Below are 21,919 nucleotides of genomic sequence, written 5' to 3' on the forward strand. Positions count from 1 at the left end.
ACACCCAGATCACAAACAGACATAAACCTTGTATGAGTGCCCTCTACTTGTTCCCTACACCCTTTATGTGGTCCTTTTTTATTTCACTTACAGGGGCATCAATTGGCACAGGAGCTGGCTTGGCACCTTTCCTGTGAGGACACACTGCCAAGAGCCCCGTGCTACATTTTTCATCCCCCAGCTGCCTTGTGCCCTTACACCATCAGCTACATGAAAGGATACAGGGAGATGTTAGTGCTTGCCTCTGTTTCTGCTCAGTGTGATTTTGCAGTGGTTTGCAGTGGGAGTCATGTCTCTGTAACAAATCAAACATAAATATATGAAAGTAAGAAAAATCTTGTGTCATCAAGTCAGCATAGAGAACTGGAAGGAGATAAACCAGCTTCTGGCCATTTTGGAAGACAAGAAACCTTTAAGTTTGAGGGTCGAGTGCCTTGCACATCACTCTTCAAAAGAAGATGGCCAAAAATGATCAAATTTTCAAAAATTATCAATATTTACTCAGTTATTGCTCAACACTGACAGGAGAAAACTGTCCCCTCTCTCTGTAGGTTCCACTGTACCCAGAAAGCAAGTCAGTGTTTCAAAAGAATCACCTTTTCCCACTTAATGATTTCACCCACATCAGAATTTGTCTTTATAAAATCAAAATTGCAGTTTGTTTCTATACCTGACTTACTTTTTGTTTGTTCGGGTTTTTTTAAATAGCATTATCCCATCCATCCTTCTCACAAGTAAAAATAATCTGAAAAATATTTGCAGCCCTGCTGTTTTTGTTTTAACTCTCAGATGCCTCATCAGTATTCCTAAAAGTGCAGAGACATTGTGAGGAGATGTATTATAAAATGAATCAACCTTTCAAGGGAAAGATGTCAGGATTTGGCATGTACACACATGGGAACTTTCAAAGTTGTGTGTTGGGGTTTCATTTTTTTACTTTAAGCTGGTTTCTGTCACCAATTCATCCCACATACTGTTCTTGGGTAAGCCACATTTTTGTTGTTCTTTTTTTGTTGCTCAAAAAGAAAATCTGTACCTATCAATCTATGCACAGTATCTATTTAATCTATGGCAAGGATCCAACTTTTTTGTACACAGCTTTCAGTTATTCAGAGCTTGCTGTCAAGACTAATGCATGCCTATCAGTTTCTATCAATGCACAGTGGATGAATATGAGATTGCATTTTTCCCAAATGCCACCAGGTTCAGCATGTAGAAAAAAAGCCCAGAATTTAGGCTAAATTATAGCACCCTGGGCTCAGATTTACATAGAGTTGCTTGGAGAGAGGATGTGAGAACTCTTTGATAGCACTGCCATAGCACTCTTGTGCTTGTGCTTTATTCCTTGGGCAAAAAAAAAATGTTTGGTGTGCTTATTTGGGACACAGAGAACCCAGGTAAAGTGCCTTGGCGAGAAGGTGACAGCCCTGCTTTCTCTCTCCCTACACAGACAAGGAGAGAGGATCAAGTGCCACATGCTGAGGATGCTTTGTTCTTGTCTCACAGGAGCAGCATTTGCTCAAACCTGATGCCTTATTCTTCATCTAGATTGCAGATATTTCCTATAGGTTAGTTGACATTTTGCATCTCTCCTGTAATCTCATTCCGTTGATGTGCAGTAAGTGATGACTTTCTGGTCAGTTCCAGAGATCCTAGTTAAACTAACATTAAATTCCTATTTTAAAAATTTTTATTAATTCCTTCAGTTCAGTCTTATTATATTGGGTCAGGATAGCTTGAGGATACTCACGCAGGTACAGCTTCAAACAAAAATCAATCAATTCATCAACTTCCCTTCATTATTTGTTGCAATATTTCTACATTCAGTAGAACAACGTGGACTCCAGAGATTATCACTGGTGACTACACCGACAATTTCATCACTAAAAGAAATTAAATTTAATACATTTTAAATAATTTTTTTAAAACTATTCCTATTTTTTATATGCATCAAGAAAAGGTTATATCTCAGACTAGCCTTATTTATTTATTTTTTCTTTTGCTTAGGTTCTTTATTTTTTAGTTTTGTTCTCCAGAATGTCCGTGAAGTCATTACACTAACTGGGGAAAATAATTTGAAGAAATACTGTAGGGAATTCTGATAGACCATTTAATTACACATAATTAAAATATAGTAAAACTCATTTGGTTGTAGCTCTTGTAGTATTTAAGCTGTGGAATGCATAAACCATAAAGAGCAGCCCTTCCTTTTACTGTATTACTCAACAAAGTCCTTGGGGCTCACTGCTCAGCAACTGATGCAGATTAGGTAAGAAAGAAAAAGGTAAATGCTAAGGCCTATGGTTGCCTCCAATTTGGAAAGAGGATGCATGAACCACCACTTGTTGCAATACAGAAAGGTTGAATTTCAGCTGGACATGAAAAAATTCAGGTTGCTTTGGCTCTCGTTATAGGAGATGGGGGATGCCATTTAAAATAACTTAAAGGACAATACGTAGGGAAAAGCTGATGGCAGCTTTTCCTGCTTCCTGATATCCTTGTTTAGCTCATAGTAAGCCTTGTGGCTTGCTTGCACTGTCAGGTGTATGTGAAGATATTCATAGCCAGGGTAGCTCTGGAGCACACAGTTCTTGAACAGTTACATCAAGAAACTATTCAGTACAAAAGAAAAATTAAACAAGATGAAATTCATCCATTGTCAAGAATGTTGAGCTTTAATATCCTTCTCACTGTGCTCATCATTCTCTTGCAATATTGTGCTCATCATTCTCTTGCAATATTGTGCTTATCATTCTCTGTTGCTCACCACCATGGAGGGGCAGGTGGGGAATGCAGAGCTCCAAGGCTACCTTGACTGCAGTCACCATAAAATGTTCACTGAACATAAAATGTTCATAAGATTGAGTTGGAGATCCCCAGGGCACCAAGGAGGGCACACAGCAAGCTCACTGCCCTGGACTTCAGGAGGTCAGACTTCTACTCTTCAAGGATCTACTGAGCACAGTGTAAAACAATGGCTACAAAGGGAAAGGGGAAATTTGGGCTGGATATTAGAAAGCAATTTTTTATTGTGAAAGTGGTTAGACAATGGAACAGAAAGACTGTGGTTGCCCTATCCCTGGTGATGTTCCAGGCCAGATTGGATGGGGTTTTGAGCAATCTGGTCTGTTGGGAGAATTATTTAAAGTTCATTCTACCTTCAACATCCTGTGCTTCTGTGATTCCTGTAGCCTGTGATGTAAGTAAAAAACACTTCTTAAATGCATTGTGATGTGGCATGGTTTCATTCAAGGTTTGGCACAATACCCTCGAAACTTAATCTTCATGGTTACGGCCACTATGAATACACTATGCTCTATTATAGTGGGGCTTTGTATGGTATAAACTGGAAAGCTTATTTTGAACTTCAGTTTTCATAGTCTGAGGCAGGTTATTGCAAAAGCTGTGATGAGAACATGAGCAAAAAGAGGGAACATAAGGTTTCAACATATATTGTCTTCTCTGTCCATGATTTCTCAAGATTCTGTTTTTAAAATGAACCTTTGTTAATTTGAGTTATTGAGGTTTGTTTTTTAATTGTACTTCTCTTACATAAAGAATTTCTTCCTTTGCATTTCCAGCTTTTTTTACAAAACAGATATCTTTCACAGTATGAATTTTCCACTCAAAGATCCATGAATCATTTCTGTAACTCTATACCTGTCTTGCACACATGCCATAAAGGAGCTGTTCTCAAGATACTGAAAGTAGCTACAATATTCAAAATTTCCCTCAGGCTAAATCTATTCCAACATAAACTTCAAGGAAAATCTGCTAACATTTTCCAGAGGCTATAAAAATATCGTGACTATTGGAGTTTTAAAATGAGAATAGCAAACAAGCAGAAATTCTTATTTCCTTATCTCCAGACAAACAAAAAAGGAGAAAAAGAAATATGCAAAAAAAAGAAAACCAAAAAAAAACCAAGAACCAAGAACCAAAAACCAAAAGCCAAACCAAAACCAAAAACATGAACAAAAACAAACAAAAAAAAACCCTAAACAAAACAAAAACAACACAAAAAAACCCCAAAGCATCAAAAAAACCCCAACGAAACCTAAACTTGCTTGGGTAATTCATCATGTTTCTAGCTTTGAAAATGTAAAGTTTTAAAGACAGAAAATGAACCATTTCATATGTTTCATAATAAAATTTTCCTTTTGGTAAGCAAACTACTTTTTATTTGTTGATGTGATCCATCCTTGAGAAAAACGAAAACAAATGGTTTTAACTTACAGGGTGTCCTGGTTTAGGTAAAATTTGGGAGGAAACCTCTGAATGAGGGCACTCTAGAATGAAAATTCAAGTGCCCCCTCCCCATTATCAGTTCAGAAAATATTTCCTTGGGGAAAAGTGGAAAAAACTGTTCATTTAACAAGCAAAGTACTCGCAAACATAAAAATAAAAATAATTTTTTCTTTTCTTTTTTTTTTTTAAAGAGTATTAAACAATGGAATCTCTCATTATTCTGAAGAGGTGGCAAATTCAGAAAGTTTTTCTGCAGATGGAGAGAGTCCTTCGTGTGGATGTGGTCTCAGGTTTCTCTCAGGCTCTCCAGAGCTCAGGTCTAGTGTCCTGGTTGCACCAGAACAATGGCTGAAAAGTTCCCAAAAAACTTCTGGCCTCAACTAACTAAAGAAATAAACAAACTGAAAGCCAAGGAGAGCTCTGTCCCTCTGGCCATGCTTCAGACAGCACAGTCCAGGAATGCAGAGGAGCAACTGGGATTTCTGCAAACAAACTCTGCGATTCTTCTCCCCCTTCGCTCTCAGAACCAGTCCCAAAAGTGCAGAACTCAACATCCAGCCCAAACACAACAGACAATTGGGGATACAAGCACCATAAAGTCACCCCAGGACACAGGGACTTCAGCCCAGCCAATGTTTGCAATACCGGTTTTACAAATGAAAATTAGTTTGTGAATTGTGAAACTGAGAATTTTTTTTTTTTTTTTTCTGTGCAACAATCACAACTTTGACACAATCGAGTTTTCAAATGTAAATGCTTCTATATGTATTAGTAGCTGGGTAAATGTTCACATGTGTTTTAAATGCCAAAATTAGAACACTGTTGATCCTCTCCTTTAATTCAAAGCCAAAATATTTTAATAAAATCCTGTACTATTTTCCAGAAACAGTCTTAATACAGTATCTTTTTTTTTTTTTTAACATGAAAGCTTAGTTCTTGGAATTAATTTTTCACTATATAATTATCATTTCTATGAAACTGTCTGTAAAATTAGTAGGCATAGAATTCTTTCTCCAGTGCCTGAGTGTCTTGGCAGAATATGTTTAATTTTCAGAAGAGACAGAAGATGTTAATTCATACTGACTTTCTGGAGGACAGTGACTTTTAAGTCACCCAGGAATTGTTGTCAATAGCAGTTGATTCAGCACAGAAAACATCATTAAATGTCAAAATCTCTCTATAGTACAGCTTTGTTTCTTGAAGAAATTACTCTGTGCCACTGAGGTTTAGATTAGGCTCATCCACATGTTAAAACATTTATAAGTGATCTGACCATTCTTGTTGACACTTAATGATAAAATGTTAAAAAATTACATTTCAGGCTTTTTAAATGTTTGCATACACATGACAAGCTCAAGAGAAGATCTGAGATAAAGTGGACACATGTAAGCAGTACCATGAGGGTAAGGCAGGAGTCCCAGCAATGCAATTGAGACCACTCAAAGGACAAAGCTGAGTCCTTGCAGAGAAATATGGCCACAAATGCCTCTTTCAGCCACTTCTGAGCTCATCATGAACCAAAATTATCTGGCTGTTGACATTATGAAAAACTTGTTTTAGCAGTAATTTTATCCTTGTGTCCCAGTAAGACAGAAAAAAAAATAAGAAACTCAGTGCCTCAGATCTTGAGGCAATATTGCTCTTTCTTTCTTCGCCTGAATTTATTTAAATTGGCTTAAAACTACTTCTCTTCAGATCAGACAGGTCTCAGTCCTGAGTTTTCATGTCCCAGTTTTGTGTAGTGATGATGGTCCCATAAGCTCAGGCTAATAGTAGAAGTAGAGACTTGGAATATCTGTAAAAATGTTTGAAAGGTTAAAAGATTTGTTAGCAAATAATTTGTGAATTGGTAGTATAGTTGCTGATGGACAATATCTTTGTATGCAGCAAAGTTATTTATTTTGAGATGAAGGCTGAGTTACTTGTTACAGGGGGGATTGTGATAATCTTGATATGACTTTAGGATTGTTTTCAAAGTTTAGGCAGTAACTAAATCAAATATGGCTTTAATTTTTCCTTTTCCTGGTGTGTTGACATAGTTACATTTCAAATGACTTATACCAAGTTTCTAACCTGTGATAATAAACTTTTTATATTATATTTTCATAAAAAGGCTCTTTATTTTGTGAAACAATTATTACTACATATTAACACAAATGATGGATTTATAAGTGAGTTATAACTGTTCATTCTAACCTAGACCATATAAAGATATCTGCTATCACGTAGCTCTATGTGGAAATAGAGTTCAGCTGCTGATCCCAGAACTCTGAAAGGTTTACAGTCTCATGGATTAGTTATAAATCAAATAGTTTAATTTTTATAGTGAGACATTTCCTCATTTCTTTACCACTAAAAAATACATTTTTGAAAAAAATGTTTTGCACAGAAACTACTTGCTTTCCTTATAAATTCCTCAGAATTTGCACTGAAAAATCTGATACATGGACACATGTGCACACACAGACCCCCACAAGAGAATTTTCCTCATCACAAAGGATGTCCAGGCACCTTTCACTACTCTTTTATATGCTTGACTCCAAGTATAGGCAGTGTATAAATCAAATTTAATTTTCATGGTAGGTGCAACCATGTACAATCAATGTAACTGTGATAGAAACCTCCCTGTAGATATGAATCATTGGTGAAAATTCTAGCACACCATTAATGATAATATTGCTTCTTATCCCCTTCCCAAGATCACAAAATCGTGCATCTCTCTCACTCCCACGTGGGGAACTCATCAAGCCTCAAGGGACCCAAGTTGGAGAAATTCACTAAACAGATTCCAGGCTTGTTTTCCTCAAGCCCCATATCAGGGTTCCTGAATAGTTTGACTATGGTCTTGAATAATTCATACCAAAACCTTTGTTGTTCCATCAGATAGTAGGTTTCCACAGAAGTCTGTCTCTGTTCCTCAGCTGGCTAAAATTATCTCTTGTGCATTCCCATCCCAGAAATATGTTTCTGATTAAGCCACATAATAAGAGTTTCCTGTGCAGGGGAAGAGATGGAGAAAACAATTTTTGAAAGTGGAAGTTTTATTCCATTTATGCCTGTTAAAATCAAATCTCATTCTGTTTAAAATAATGAATACAGAAAGAGAAAAAAAAAAAACCAACAACTGAACACATGTTTGTTGTTCGAGGTGATCTGCAGACTTATCTGTGCTGAGGAACAAAATTCCCTCTCCTGAAATTAAATAGAAGTGAAATTTATTTTCCATCACTAGTGGACAGAAAAAAGACCAGAAACGTTGCTCAAAGTGGGCATATCAATCTCACCTGCTGGCTATGAAAGGTTATATTGGAGGATTAATTAATTTATTTCCTCCTTACAGCAGCACTTAGGAATGGAAACAGAGGGAGTCTGAGGAGAGTGAATGCCCATCCTTGGGATCTCAGTCAATTTTCTAGTATCCTCTGGTTTTACTCCCTTCTTGCTACCCCCTACTAACCATTATTATGCTTTTACTTTCCCCATCCTTTGAAAAGCATTTCTCAAGCGATTCAGTGAATGCCAGCCCTATTAAATAGAAAAGGGAAAAAAGAAATTGCATGGTCCCACTGCCTCAGGATTTTCTTGCAAAACATGTAGCATGATCTCCTCTTTTTTTCTTTCTGTGCATTTCCTCAGGAAGTGTTTGTTCACTAAACATGTTTAAGTCATGTCAGATTTGGTTTAGGATTTACCATGGACAGAAAGTTCATTCAAATCTCAGGTTAGTCTGACAATGTTTGGAAGACAAAGTTAAAGGAGAATGTTGAAGTTTTTTTCTCAATCAAACAGGAAGATAATGAAACTTGCTCATCTGCTCATGAATAACTTATCCAGAACACTGTGTTACAGGAAAAATATCCTCTGGGCTGACACATATCCACATGTCATTGTACAGACAGAAGTTGACAATGTCAAATAAAAATGCTGCTCTTAAAAAAACCCCACAAATAAAAGAAGGATTTTTTTTTTTCATAAGTATGTTATAATTCTAATAACAGCAGCACAAAGAAGCACACTAGAAAGTGATTTTCTTTTGTATCTCTGTTCCTTGAATAAAAGTGCTAATTTTTTGTTTCCAGGAAAACAGCATTTTAAATACATTTTTCATAGTGTCACAAAATGAGTCAAGACATTTGTGCAGGATAGCACAGGGCCCTGCCAAATTAATCACCAATCTCATATTCCAGGTAAGCTCTAGATGTCTCTTATGAGCATCTCATCAAAGTGTTCTGACATCCAAGAACTTGTGCCAGTGAACTCTGCACCTTGCCAGAGTAATTTTGTCAGAATAATTCTGTTGTGTAACAATGATTATATTAACTACTTGCAACATGCAACCAAGTGAAAAAAAAAATTTAATAGATTGTCATGAGAAATTCTTACAAATAGAGTGTATTTCTTGTTGGTAAGTGCAACTTTAGTATTATGGAGTGGATATCTATTTTTGACCAACTAAGAAACTTAGAGCAAAAGACACAACACACCAGATTTTTTCACATAAGCAGGAGTAGTTGTTATTCAAAGTTAAGTACAAGTGTTGAAAAATTGCTTGAGTTTGACTTGATAATATTAAAGAGAGTGCCACAGAAAAGCATTCATCTCTCCAGGGATTCTTAGATTTCTAAGTAAATGTTTGTTATAAGGCATGTTTTCTTTTGTGCCTTTTTTTCTTTTTTTTAATATCTAATTATCTTAAAGGAATTGGGGAAAGTATCTCAAATAGTTCTTTATCCTCTTTGACATGGCCAGAATAAACATCCTTAAACAAGTTCTACCTTTTGTAAGTAACCCCCTGGGATAAACTGCAGTTTTACATTGCCTTCAAAGGTCTTATTTTAAACTTGAGGTACAGAAATTCTTGTTAGTTTGGAGTGTAATTGACAAAATAACATTTGGACATGTGCAAAGAAGCTAATTGGTATTTCAATCTTTTGCTACATGATGCCAAGGTTTCTATTCTGCCACTGTAATATTGCAATTTTTCTGTCTCAGGTCAGTATCTTCTTACTTAAACATCTATCTCTGCTGTTACCCAAGCCAACTGTGTATAGAAAAACACCAAATTAAGATGTTCTTCCAGGAAGGTGTCCCCACAGACACTCTTCCTTAGTACTGGAGTGCTCTCAGGTTAATCATGGTCTCTAATCCTTGAAGGCAACAGAAGGATGTCCAATATGCAAACAGAGCTGTGAGAGAATGCTGAAATTGGATGTAAGAGCAGACCAGCTGTCCACCCAACACTACATACTGCTGTCACACTTCTGCATAAGGTCAGCTTTTGTAACAGCACATCCCCTAGATCTGTATTTTATTTTGTGTTTTGTGTGGGACTAAGAATTACCTCCCCTTTAATCCAATCTTTACAAGAGGCAGACAATTTCCTCCCATGAAATAAACAGTGTAATTAATTATAAGCATTCAACAAACATCACTTATCTGAAAGATGAGCAAGCCTGATGTTACTTATGAGTCTGGACTGGTCTTCAGCAAAATGTAGATTAACTGCAGACAACGAGACAGAACAGGATAGATTAACAAGCCTGAAGCATTGATGGGTAGATTCTTAATATATATTCAAAAGCAGATTTATGTAGTAAGGGAGATAAAATGTCAAAATGTAAGTATAGCTAACCTAAATAGCATTTGGATTTCAAAACATCTTTTGACTTAAAAAAGTTAACTCAAGTTACATTTCTGATCTCTGTAGAGGAAGATGAGCTATTTGTAGGCAGACAGAACACACAGTACCTGGTTCCTTGATATATGCAGCTTACTGAGGATATATGAATATAAAGTCACATTTTGGGGGCAAGTCTCTCAAGACTCTGAACAAATCCATTAAAGGAATTGATAAACCCGTGCTGGATCCATTGGCATGTTCTGAACCAACTGGGAAAGCAAACACAATTTCTTTGCTGTCAATTTGTTGTTACAGCAAACATTAAGGAGACTTTATTTTTTTAAATAAAATTCTAGGCAGAGTTATCAGTGTTTAATTAAAGAGCAGGAACTACTGATGTCTTGCTGCTCCCTTCAAGCTTTAAAAGTTAGAAATGCAGACTCGAAACATGGTGTGGCAGAAGGCCATGTTGCTCTGAAACATTTTTATAATGTTATTTTTCTGCTTTTGGCTGCAACTTTCAGCAGGAAAACCAATGGAAAATTCTAAACACAAAAATATTAAAGGTGAGTCTCCTTATGCATATTCAGGGAAATAATTTCAAACTAGCCAAAGATAAACGCTTAACCCTTATAAACTCAAGCTTTATTGCAGTTACTTTAATTTTCACCAGTTCCTTTATTTGCAATTACAGGGTGTTTCTGATCCTAGAGACTTTCAGATTTTCAGCAACCTGGTCTGTGTAAGCTGTCCTTACCCACAGCAAGGGGTTGGAAATAAATGACCTTTAAAGCCCCTTCCAACTTAGTGATTCTATGATTCATCATTCTTCGATTCTATACTTTTTTATATAAACACCCACTTGTCAGTAAAAGGAGGCTTCCATACCCACAGTTTGAATATTTTTTTTTTCCTCTGGTTATGTCTGTCCCAGGAAAGGTCTTTTCAAGTGGGAACTCACTGAACCCAGCCAGGCATTGCCTGGGGTAACTTTGGCAGCTATCAGAATCCCTGGAAAGAAAGTAGTCTACTCTGACCATATATATGAACCTTTTTATAACAGATCTCTGGGTTATTGTTGCACAGATAATGTGGCACAGTTGTGAAACCTGAGAGTATTTCAAATAAGAAAAGAGAAAATTGCCAGGTTGTTGTCTGTTTATACTTGAAAACAGTCCACTCTCATTTTTTTAGCTATTTCTTCTTTAAGAAAAAAATCCTTTTCATTTAGACAAGGATCTAGACCTCTAGTGCTGTACCATACTGGTCTCTTTTTTCCCTTGTTTCTAGACCACCACATGTTTGATAAGCAAAATTTCTCTGGCATGCTGTACTCCCAGGGCTGGCTTTCTGATCAGGTACAGCATCCCTAAATGCCTACATTTAGCCAAGATTGGTTTGGATTCTACTGCCAGGAGAGATTGCTCCTGACGAGTGTGTTATGAGAAGTCCCAGTGACTCTCCCAGCTCGCACTGCAGAGCTGGAGTTCTGCACACTACACAGGAATGAACAAACCAAGCCAGAGGTAAAGCCTTGAGCTACAAAACCCCAGGGTGGTACCCAGAGTTTGGTTCTGAATGTCTATGAGCAACACAATATTTATGTACAAAGTTTTTTATTCTGGTCCAGCTCAAGTAGCTGGAAATTGATACATCCCTGAGAGGTCAAGTTCATGTTTTTTTTACTGCAAGTTGCTCCTGTCCTTTTTCATATGAGTCTAGATTGCATATAGTAATAAATAAAACCATTTTCTAATAAGGCTAAAATTAAAACGTTACAGTATGAATAATACATGGCATAGGAAATACAGTGAAATTGCATAAAATATAATGAATAGGCCCTCAGTTAACAAACAGGGATTGCATCTGAACTAAACCACCCTTGGCAAAACCAATTACAAAAGTATCTGCAAGGAAATATGCACTCTATTAATTTTACATTTTGATGAACATGTTTTATGCATTTATTAAAATATCTTTTTGGCTAAGTAACATTTTAAAGACAAAAAAGAGAATTACATTTTTTATTCAAACCAGTTGTGCCTAATATCCAAAGTTTGCTATATGTGCTGTGGGTGATTTAAAATTTATAAAGCTGCTCTGGTTTGTATAAGAAAGCAATTTTGTTTTATAAAGGGGAACTTACTCCAAAAAGTAAAACTAAGCATTTTGCCAGAAAAATACTTTAAAGTTAATCTATAATGTCATAAAATATGTATTTACATATCTGTAGTAACAGGTATGGGTTTCTGTTCTATTTTCCTTTTCATTTTTTCTCAGTCACAGTTAAGCTGCAGATATTTGCCAGAATTTCATTGAGTGCCTTCTCCTGTGTTTACCTCAACCTGAAGAGATTTGGCTGCAAATCTTTTTTAAGGGTTGCAATCTCTCTGCTTGGAGATTTACCTCTGAAAATTTTCTTTCATTTTGTTTGACAGAGTTTACTAAGACTACATTTTTTTCGGCTATGTAGTTAATAAAAGTCATTGCTATTTCTTTAGAAAGAACACCACTGTGAGAACCTTCAAGGTGTAACACATGAGTAAGGAAAACAGCCTTTAAAATAGTCTGAAGGAAGGCTTGATAAAGCATAGCAAGGAAAAGACACAGAACCATTTGGTACCTCCAAAATATTTTTTATTTCTGACACACCAGGAACCAGATGAGTATTTTGCCTTGTTTTCCAACATCCTTTAGAAGGCAGTCAAGTAAACGAGAACCTGTTATGGTACACAGAAATTAGATGTGCAGTGAAACTACAGTCAGATGCTGATTATTTCCTTCTAATTTTTAGGTACAGCAGGGAGCAATGGTCATGCCCTCGCTGGAGAAACTGTATACAAGATGAGGATTAAGTTGAGGTTGGATTCATTTGGGAAATGGTAATTAGAGCCAGGAAGAATAAACAAATCTAAATCCAGGTCTGACATTTTTAAAAGTTATTTTGGGTTATTTTAGGGCATAGGGAGTAGGTTATGAGAGGATGTGTGCATCAACAAACACATGTAGAGGACTTTAATGTGCTGATTAACCAAAGGCCATTCACACCTTATCTTTAGAATATATATAAAGCTGTTCAGCTGTTGCACCTCTGACGCTGAAAATTCAAAAGAGTTGATGTAGGCTGTGGGTAAAGTTGTTCTAAATCATCTAACCACTGCCTTTAATGAGACTATGGAGTAAGAATTCCTGCCTGAGCCCTTCTCCAGTGTGCTTTCTCTGCCTCACAACATCCACTGCTCCATCTCTCTTGCACCCTCAAGTCTCCCCCACCACCTGCCATCGTATGTCAACACCAGTGCAGAGCAACACAGGGGTGGTGAACTCAGGTTTTAACCTGTGCAATTAATCTTCATCTCCATCAGGAATACTTTACTAGGATTCAGTATCCTTTTTTTTCTGGTGCACCACTGAATTTGATACCATGAACAAAAGAGGAACTGACATTCTCACAGACATGGTTTTGCAATATCTTAAACATCCCTAAATTTCTTAAGAGAGACTTGTTCCCATGTGAATTGGAGCTGTACAGGCTTTGTGAGACATGTTTTCATTCTAATTTTAACTGTATTATGCAATAAAATGTATATATATGTATACATTTATATGGTATATATATAGCTTAAATATTCAATACAAGAGACAAAGTACATAGAAATGAAAGCTTGGGAGAAAAGGACTTAATTCTCATTTACAGAAGCAAAGTCTGTTGAAGGGAGCAAAGAGTAGTCAATGCGAAATGTTGTATGGGACACTCACAGGTATGGATGAGGGAGACATGAAAAAATTCTTATATGCTCTCTATAAATGTAAAAAGTCAGCATTTCATAGTATGTGTGTCATTTCTTCAAATCTGCATTAACTAGTCATAGCTGACTGAAAGTTTTCCCTCCAGCAGGAAATAAAACCAATGTCAAGACTGATAAGCTCACATGCACTAGGCAAAAATTGAGACTGACCATTTTCATGCAAAATGTCTCCTCCTTTGTACAAACAAAGCAAAATCAGTTTGGCCATCTCTATTTCTGACCTCCTTTGCTTTTTTTTTCTTTGGTTTTTTCTTCCAACAAAAAGCAGTATTTATGTCAGCAAAAATTATTCAGGATTTTTTTTTTGTCATGAATTGCTTCAGATTGTCTTAAAGAGGTTTTGCTCTGCTTAAAAGAATTTCAGATGCAAGAGATTTTCCAGCCTTAAAATCAAGAACTGCATTTATTGTATGTAGGGTTGTAAAACACATGCCAGCCTAAGCAGGGAAATAGTGTGGGGTGAGTAAGCCAAGACTGAGAAAGCAGTGATAGACAAAGAATAAGCAGATGTTTTAGTGCCCTTCCTTCCCTCTGCCACAAGATGAAGTTTCTTTAACATTAAAAACTGCTGCAGTTTTGCTCTCTGATGTTCTCTGATGTTCTCTGTACAACCCCACACCCATCTAGAGGTTATTGCAGACCTAAGATGTGACTGGTTTTGCACAGATCTCAATTTTTATGCACTGAGATTACTTTAGTCACACTTCCAAGCACCTGGAGATGCCAAACCAGATTTTCAGGGTTAAATAGGCAGCTCAGGACCTTCTTGGCACATGTGCTGCCAACATTCAGCTGATGCTGGTTGGATCCTGCTTGCTCTGTGCCCACACCTCCCACTTGTGCAAGGAAATCACCCAGGGAAGGACAAGCTCATGCCAAAGGTGCCTGGTGCTCTGGAATTCTGCAGCTTCAGCACAGCCCTTGTGCTGCCAAGGCTCAGATCTGCTCAACTTCACAGCACAAATTCAGCTGTCCATTGTTTTACATTCCATACAGTCAGGAAAACTGTCTGAAATTTAGACGTATGCCAAGCACTAAAAACTGAAAATATAAATTTTGTATTTATTTCTATCATTTAAAAAAATTATAGTAAAGCTATTTTTAAATTAGCGCTCCAGCTCCCAACAATGTAAAAACAAATATATATTTATTTTTTAAAATTTTAAACAGGGAATTATTATTAAGGATTTGGTTTAATTTCACAGAGCTTTTTCAGTCTCTCCTGATACTTTTTTTTTCCCAATGCACACCTGGTCAAATGAAAAATCGTTTTGATCTTAACAAAACATCATATTGCATATGTACTGTGTTAGATTATGTGTTGACTTAATCAACATTTCAAAACCAAGTGTTGTTTCAGAACAAGGAGTTGGAATGTAAATCATCCCGTTTGCTCCTGTTTGATTTATGAATAATAATACACAGATATTTTTTTCCTCAGAATGTTTTCATTTCAGTGAAAAAGTACATTTAAAATAAAAGAAATCTCACTTTGGGAAATTTCTGAGCATTGATCCACATGCAATGATTTGCTCAGCCTTCTTTTATACCATGCTCTGCATCTGTAACAGCTTAGTGGTTTAATGGATCAATGATGGAGCATAAGTCAAATATACTCGCAAGGCAATTTTGTCTTAAGCATTTTAAAGGCTGAAGTTTGGTTTTCTGTTTGCTTTTATTTATTTGGTGGAGGGGTAGGGAGGATACAAGCTACCTTTAAAAAAAACAACTCTACTCTGACCCAATTTAACCCTCCAGAAGGTTTAAGAAATACCTATTTTTACACTTACAGTGATAAAGCTTTTTAACTTTCCCACCCAATGGCCCCAAAAGAGCTTGAAAGGCTCACTCCCACATGCTGTGCTGTTTTTCAGCCTGGAGAGAAATTCACTGTGCACAGCCCTGCCACTGCAGTCCCTGAAATGAAGGTTTAAGACCACAGAACAAAACTTGACTATAAAGAAAGGGCTCCCACATGACCTAAAATTTCCACGTCAAATGTCAATCTTCTTAGTGATGGGAAAGCATGAAGTGGGAGTCACCAACACTACTCCTTTCCATCTGAAATAGCTGCTCCCCAGAGCCCCCAGTGGGAGTGGGGCTGGCTCCTCAGAGCCACACAGCCCTGCATTTGGGGGCCTCTCCAATTAGTCCTGTAATTTACTGTCACTTAATAAAACGGAGCCGGTAGGGACGGAAAAATCCCAGCCTCCAGCTGGGGTGGGTGTTCTCAGAGTTAGCCCAGCTCTCAAGCAGGTACAAAAGGAGCCCACAGCTGAAGCTGGGGAGACAGAAAGGAGACCTTCAGCCCCCGATGAATTACACACCAGCGCCAGGCCCCAGGAACAGCAGATCAGCTCACACTTTGAAGGATAAATCAAAGCTTTAATCGGGGCTGTCAGTAAAGCAGGTGTTTTGACTGCCTTTATGGTTCATTTTTATGCAAAAAAGGGTTGTTGGCAATACAGAAATCATGGGGGATTGAAAATAAATGGCAGTGACAGCACCGATCCCACCAGGCGAGGGGGCCAAAATTGGTCTGTCTTTTCACATTATGAAATATACCTAACGGCAGACTCTGCAAACCCGCGAGCACAATGCGCGCTCTGTGTGCTGGACACTTGCCTTTCTCTGTCCTCCTTTCCTCCCCCCTCCTTTTTTTTTTTTTTTATTTGATATGCCAGGGGGCCTTTTCTATTCTTTGGTGATGAACTGCCCCAGCAGCCACAGCAGGTTCAGAATGTTAAAGAGCCGCCACTCACCCGAGCCAACAAAAGGATCCTGCTTCAAAGGGCTGAAAGGACACTGTAGGCACTACCCACGGCCCTGGCTTAGGGTAATGTCTTTTTCATCTTGGTTTTCATCATCCAACGGCATCAACAAATGAAACATCATGGAAACGTGCCCATGAAGATTTTTTTATCATGGGAGGGGGCAAGTGGGGCTAGGAGTGAGGTCTGCACAGTAATGCCACAGGGATGTGCCACTCCAGCTCCTCTCTCCTGCCTTGCCCTAAGGGTTGATCCCCACCACTGTAAAGCTGGCATTTAACTTCATTCCTAAGTCTCAATATTAATAGTGGGCATGATTTTAAAGTTATTTAAATTAAATCAAATATTTCAACCCATGGAAGTTGAGGCATTGTGGCATCCTGTAATAGTGAAACTGGGTGACGAATGTTCTAATGCAGCACATTTTTCCAGAAAAAAAAAAAAAAAATTAGCGCCTTTTTCTTTGGTTCTGCTATAACTCAATACTTTTCACAGTGTATTCTGTAACATAATTTGAAATATTACTGCAGGGTATTGCCAGTAAATTTCATTTATCATTTACAAACCATAAAGCAGGCAAGAGAGGAAAAAAAAGGCAAGTGCTTCACTCCTATAGTTTCACACAGTTATTCATGCCTCACCACTCACAGATGACAGTGTTTCAGCAGCTTTACTAAAGAATTGATTCTTTTATCCTTCCATAGAAATTAAAAAATGTATTTATAAAAGCAACATCCATCTCAGGGTGTGCATCCTTAGGACAGATTGACTTAGGATAACTTTTGAAAAACGTTATATTGATTATGTGTAAATTAAGAAATTTATTCTGCTTGATTGTGATCATCCATACTGCTGCTTCTAGCCAGAAAACTTTGCATCTTTGCTGAAATGAAAGCATAATGTGACTTAAGCACCTTATGACTTAGCTGCACAGGACATGGGATCACCATTCCCATTTTAAAGGTAAGCTGATGCCCTTGGTCTCCATAGAAGTCGATGCATCTTTGGGTTTGGACCTTCTAAACTACTCCATGAATTCCAAAGGAATTTTAACTATTACATAAAAGTTAACCTATTTTAATTAATAAATAGTATTTTTGGACTTCTTGCAAGTAATTCCAATTTTTATTTTCCAAACATACATTATCTTTATTCCTATAATAATTTCATCTGAAATAGTAAGATTTTACACTTATAAAATGCATACTTTCTACTTAAATTGTAGATATTGCACACTAGGACTGACATTCATGTTGCCTTCCATCATACCAAACTTCGTTTCAGCATAATGTCTCATGCCAATTAAATTATTCCATGCCAATAAAATTCCATCTGTGCTAGCATTATTGAGCCTTGAAACCCTAATTTTCTCAAATATTTCAGGGACACAGTTAATGCAAGCTTTGAAAACAAATGTCTCCCAATAGTTTGCTTGAAGAAAGATGATACACATCGCTAATCATGGCAAAGATTTAGGCTCTTGGTGATGTTTGTTGAAAATTCATTAACTTTTCTCTCTGGAAGAATTGTTAAGTTCAATAACATTTTGGATGTTTAGACCATAAGGTGATTGCAGCATTTTGATCAAGAATCTCTTCAGAAAAACTCAAGAAAATTTAGTAAGAATTAAAAGTCTAATTCAAATTTGCCAAGTTCATGATCACCTGTTTGACAGTCTTGTGAGTCCACTGGCTGTTAGTCTAAGCACAATATAACGAACAGTAATTAATAAGTAACACAACAGTATTTATTTGCATTCATCTTCCACAGCATTGCAATGATTTTTCTAATGAGGTGCATTATCAGGATCCAGTTCTTAGAGCAACCTACAAGTGTCTGCATTGTCCTGAGTAGATAAGATTTTTTGGCATAAGAAAAAGTTTAAACCACTAAACTTTTTGAAATGCACTGTTGGCAAATGCCTTAGCTCTGAACACCACTTGTAACAGTAGAATCAAACATTCTCATTTTAAATTTCAGATCAATTTTTTTTCTAATTAGCCTGCCTCGGATTTCTGCTTTCTGTCAAAATTTCATCTTACTCATGGGTAATTCTGGTATTGATAGATCCTTTCTACCTTGCATCAGAACGGCAAATCTTTCCATCACTTATCTCCAACAAATCTGAATATGACTTAGAATGCAGAGATGAAACCTGACTCATAAAAGATAAAATACTGAAAATATAGGGACTGTTAGGGTGAATTGAAGGTGGATATACTGAAAAACTGTAAATAAACTGGGGAATACATCAGAATAAATCTGCATAACCCATTCTCGAGGACTCTTCTAAGTATGCAAATACAGGTTACAAACTTCCTCATCAGATAGAGCTGTCTTTTGCCCACACTACCCTTGGTCCAGAGATTACCTCTTTCTACCCATTTCTTCCCCAGCAGCGTGAGTTTGTTTTTATCATGTGTTTGAATTGCCTGTTTCACAGTGGGATTCACCAGCCACTGCTGAAACACAAAAAATAACTAACAATAGTGCTAAAGCTTTAGCCCTCCAGATATTCTAAGAATCACTAGAAATTGAAAATACTGAAGCGCTCATGTGACACCAGATAAAACACCAAAAAAAAGCCAGTCTGGGAGAGGGGAGGAGAAGAGAGTTCAAGAAACATTAGACCAAAACTCTCAGGCACATGGTGTGACTCTTGGGGATGGTGCTGTGCAGGGCTAAGGGTTAGACTCAATGATCTATGGGTCCCTTGCAGCACAGCATATTCTGGGGTTCTCTGGTTGTGGTTTTGGGGTTTTTTTATTCTTTTTAAGCCTCATAGACCAATTCAAATATTCATTGGTTTCTAAAAGTACTATAAATGCTGGGTTTGATTTAAACATATTCGAGTGGACAGACTTAAATATTAAGAGGCTCTGGCTCAACTGATAATTAGCACATAATATAGTTGTCATGACCATGATCATCTCCCTTCTTCTAGTGAAAACCAGACCTGATTGTACCTGTGTTAATCTGATTTTTACTTCATTATGGAATCAGGATGCTACATGTATAAGTACACAAGCCCAAAAGCTCTGATCTTGATTTTCAGTTTAATATTCATGTTGAACTTGCTGTATTTAGCACAAATTTATGGAGATCTAGAATAGTGACGAGTAGCATCATGAGTAGGTCTCTCAGAACTCTTGGGGTTTTGTGTGTTTTTTCCCCCCAGTGGGGCCCTCATATCTGTTGAATGTCTGGATTTGTTGTAAGACCAGCTTTTCCTTCCCTGTCTAAAAATAGAGGGAGGATTAGCAACAATAATTTATAAATGGACTTTGTGAAGACAGATTAATTACAGTTCACATTCCTTTACTATCATTTCATGGGCTCTGTTTACATGCTGGTGAATATGCAAGGGGTAATGGAGAGTTTGCAGATGTTCTTTGGTTGTGTTTGGGCTTTAGTTTGAACAGGATTAAGCTTGCAAGAGCAGGACTTATGGAGAATGTCAATAGCTCATTGTCACCCTCAAATGGACAGAACTTTACCTCCTCCTCCCATCAGGTAGCCATGGTAGTTTCCTCCATCAGAAGTTAAGAGCACTCATTTATCACACATAAATTTTCTTTCATTTATATTCACATTTCGTTGCAAATTCTGACCTTCCAATTAAAATAAAAATTTTGAAACAGACAACAAAAGTCAAGTGGTTTGTTTTCTTTCAAATGCCAGTAGGCCTCTCTAAAAACTAATAAAATTATTTCTCTTCAGCAATATGCAATTAAGCAGTTGGACTTGGTGTCACAAACATGTCATTATGTCAGAAAGCACAGAGATGTCTTTAGAAATATTTGTATAGCTTGGGAAAAAGCTCTAAGATCTTTGAGGCCAACTGTTAATGTGAATAGTAGGAAGATAACAGATAGTGACCACAATAAGTTTACTTTTCAAAACATTATATATGGAAATCTCATCTAGATTATAACTGAATAGGGCATAGTTTAATGGATGTAATAATGAAAAAAAAAGTATTTTATTTGACAGAAAAAAAGAAGGTATTTTTGGTTCCATATTACAAGTCATCAAATAAAAGTCTCTGGCTATTCTGCTTTAATTTCATATTTTGTTTCAAAATATGAAAATAATACATTCATTTACAGGTTTTTTATCAGAAAAAATATGTTAATAATGTAATTTTCTACTTATAAAAATGATGAAAATATAACACAATTTCAACAGCTTTTGTAATTCAAAGGGTTTTGAAATTGTGGATATTAATTTTTTTTTACCGGAAAGAAAACTTCTGTACGTCATTGAATTTTATTACAAACTTAAATGCTTCAGAACACAGACAAACACTAAATGACAAAAAATGTACATGTACAAAAAAAAGTTGAAAAAAATGTGGACCACTTATCTCTCGCTCACATTCAATTTTTGTTTTTTTCAGAACACATTCTCCCTAAGAGAAACTGGTATGTTGCATGACTGCCTATGATAATAAGCATAAAAAATTTTATATCACTCATATTTTTCTCCAGCTTGTTTGCCAGTTTCTGCTAATATTGCATTTACTTAAAATATTATCCAATTTATATGATGGTGAATATCAGTCTTTCTAGCAGTATATGTCTAACACCATTCTTATTAGTCTGATTCATATCTATGCATTTCTCTGCCATACAGTCCATCTTGTTTTTATTTTACTTGACCTTTATCTACCTCTGTGTAATAAACCAATTGCTAATCTTTTGGGAGAGAAATGAATAGGTATAAAAAATTGTTATGATCTGGTAGTAAATAACCGAATTTAATTTAGTGTCTTAGAGTTGAATATTCATGGAGAACTTAACTAGATTGAAGCCACAATACTTACTTGGTTTAATTTCTAATTTAATAGTTAAAAAATTCTAATTCATGTTTTACAGGTTAAAAAAAAAATCTCCCTATTACCCATATGATAAAGGAAGATATAATTATAAAGTAATATAAAGAAAAAGTGGTAGCTGATTAGCATTTATTTTAATGGTCTTTCATCATGTAAAAGTAAGAGTATTTATACCCATCCCCTATTTTCCCTTGTCTTCTCCCCTGTCCTCATTAGGAGTCCTAAACTGGCCCCAGGAAAAATCAGAGTAAAAGTAAGGAAAAAAAAAACCCACACAATATGAATTTTCTTTTTTAGAACACTCTAATATTAAATAGATTTTTTTTTAGTAGCAATTTTATATGTGCATATTGGGAAGGGATTTCTTTTGGTTTGGGGTTTCCATTTTGGAGGGTTTCTTACCCCCAAGAGCTAGAGCAGTCTGTCCTAGTTTTGGCTGGGATAGTGAATCTTTTTCCTGGTATCTGGTGTGCTGTGTTTAAGACTCTGGATGAGCACAGTGCTGATAACGGGCTGATGTTTCAGCTGTGGCTGAGCAGTGTTTAGTCTAAGTCAAAGGCTTTTCATCTCCTCAGCTGGAGGAGATACAGCCAGAATAGCAAACCCCAGCTGACAAAAGGGGACACCAAAAGTT

This window comes from Catharus ustulatus, chromosome 5 (genome assembly GCF_009819885.2).
Source record: "Catharus ustulatus isolate bCatUst1 chromosome 5, bCatUst1.pri.v2, whole genome shotgun sequence".
Lineage (NCBI taxonomy): Eukaryota > Metazoa > Chordata > Aves > Passeriformes > Turdidae > Catharus > Catharus ustulatus.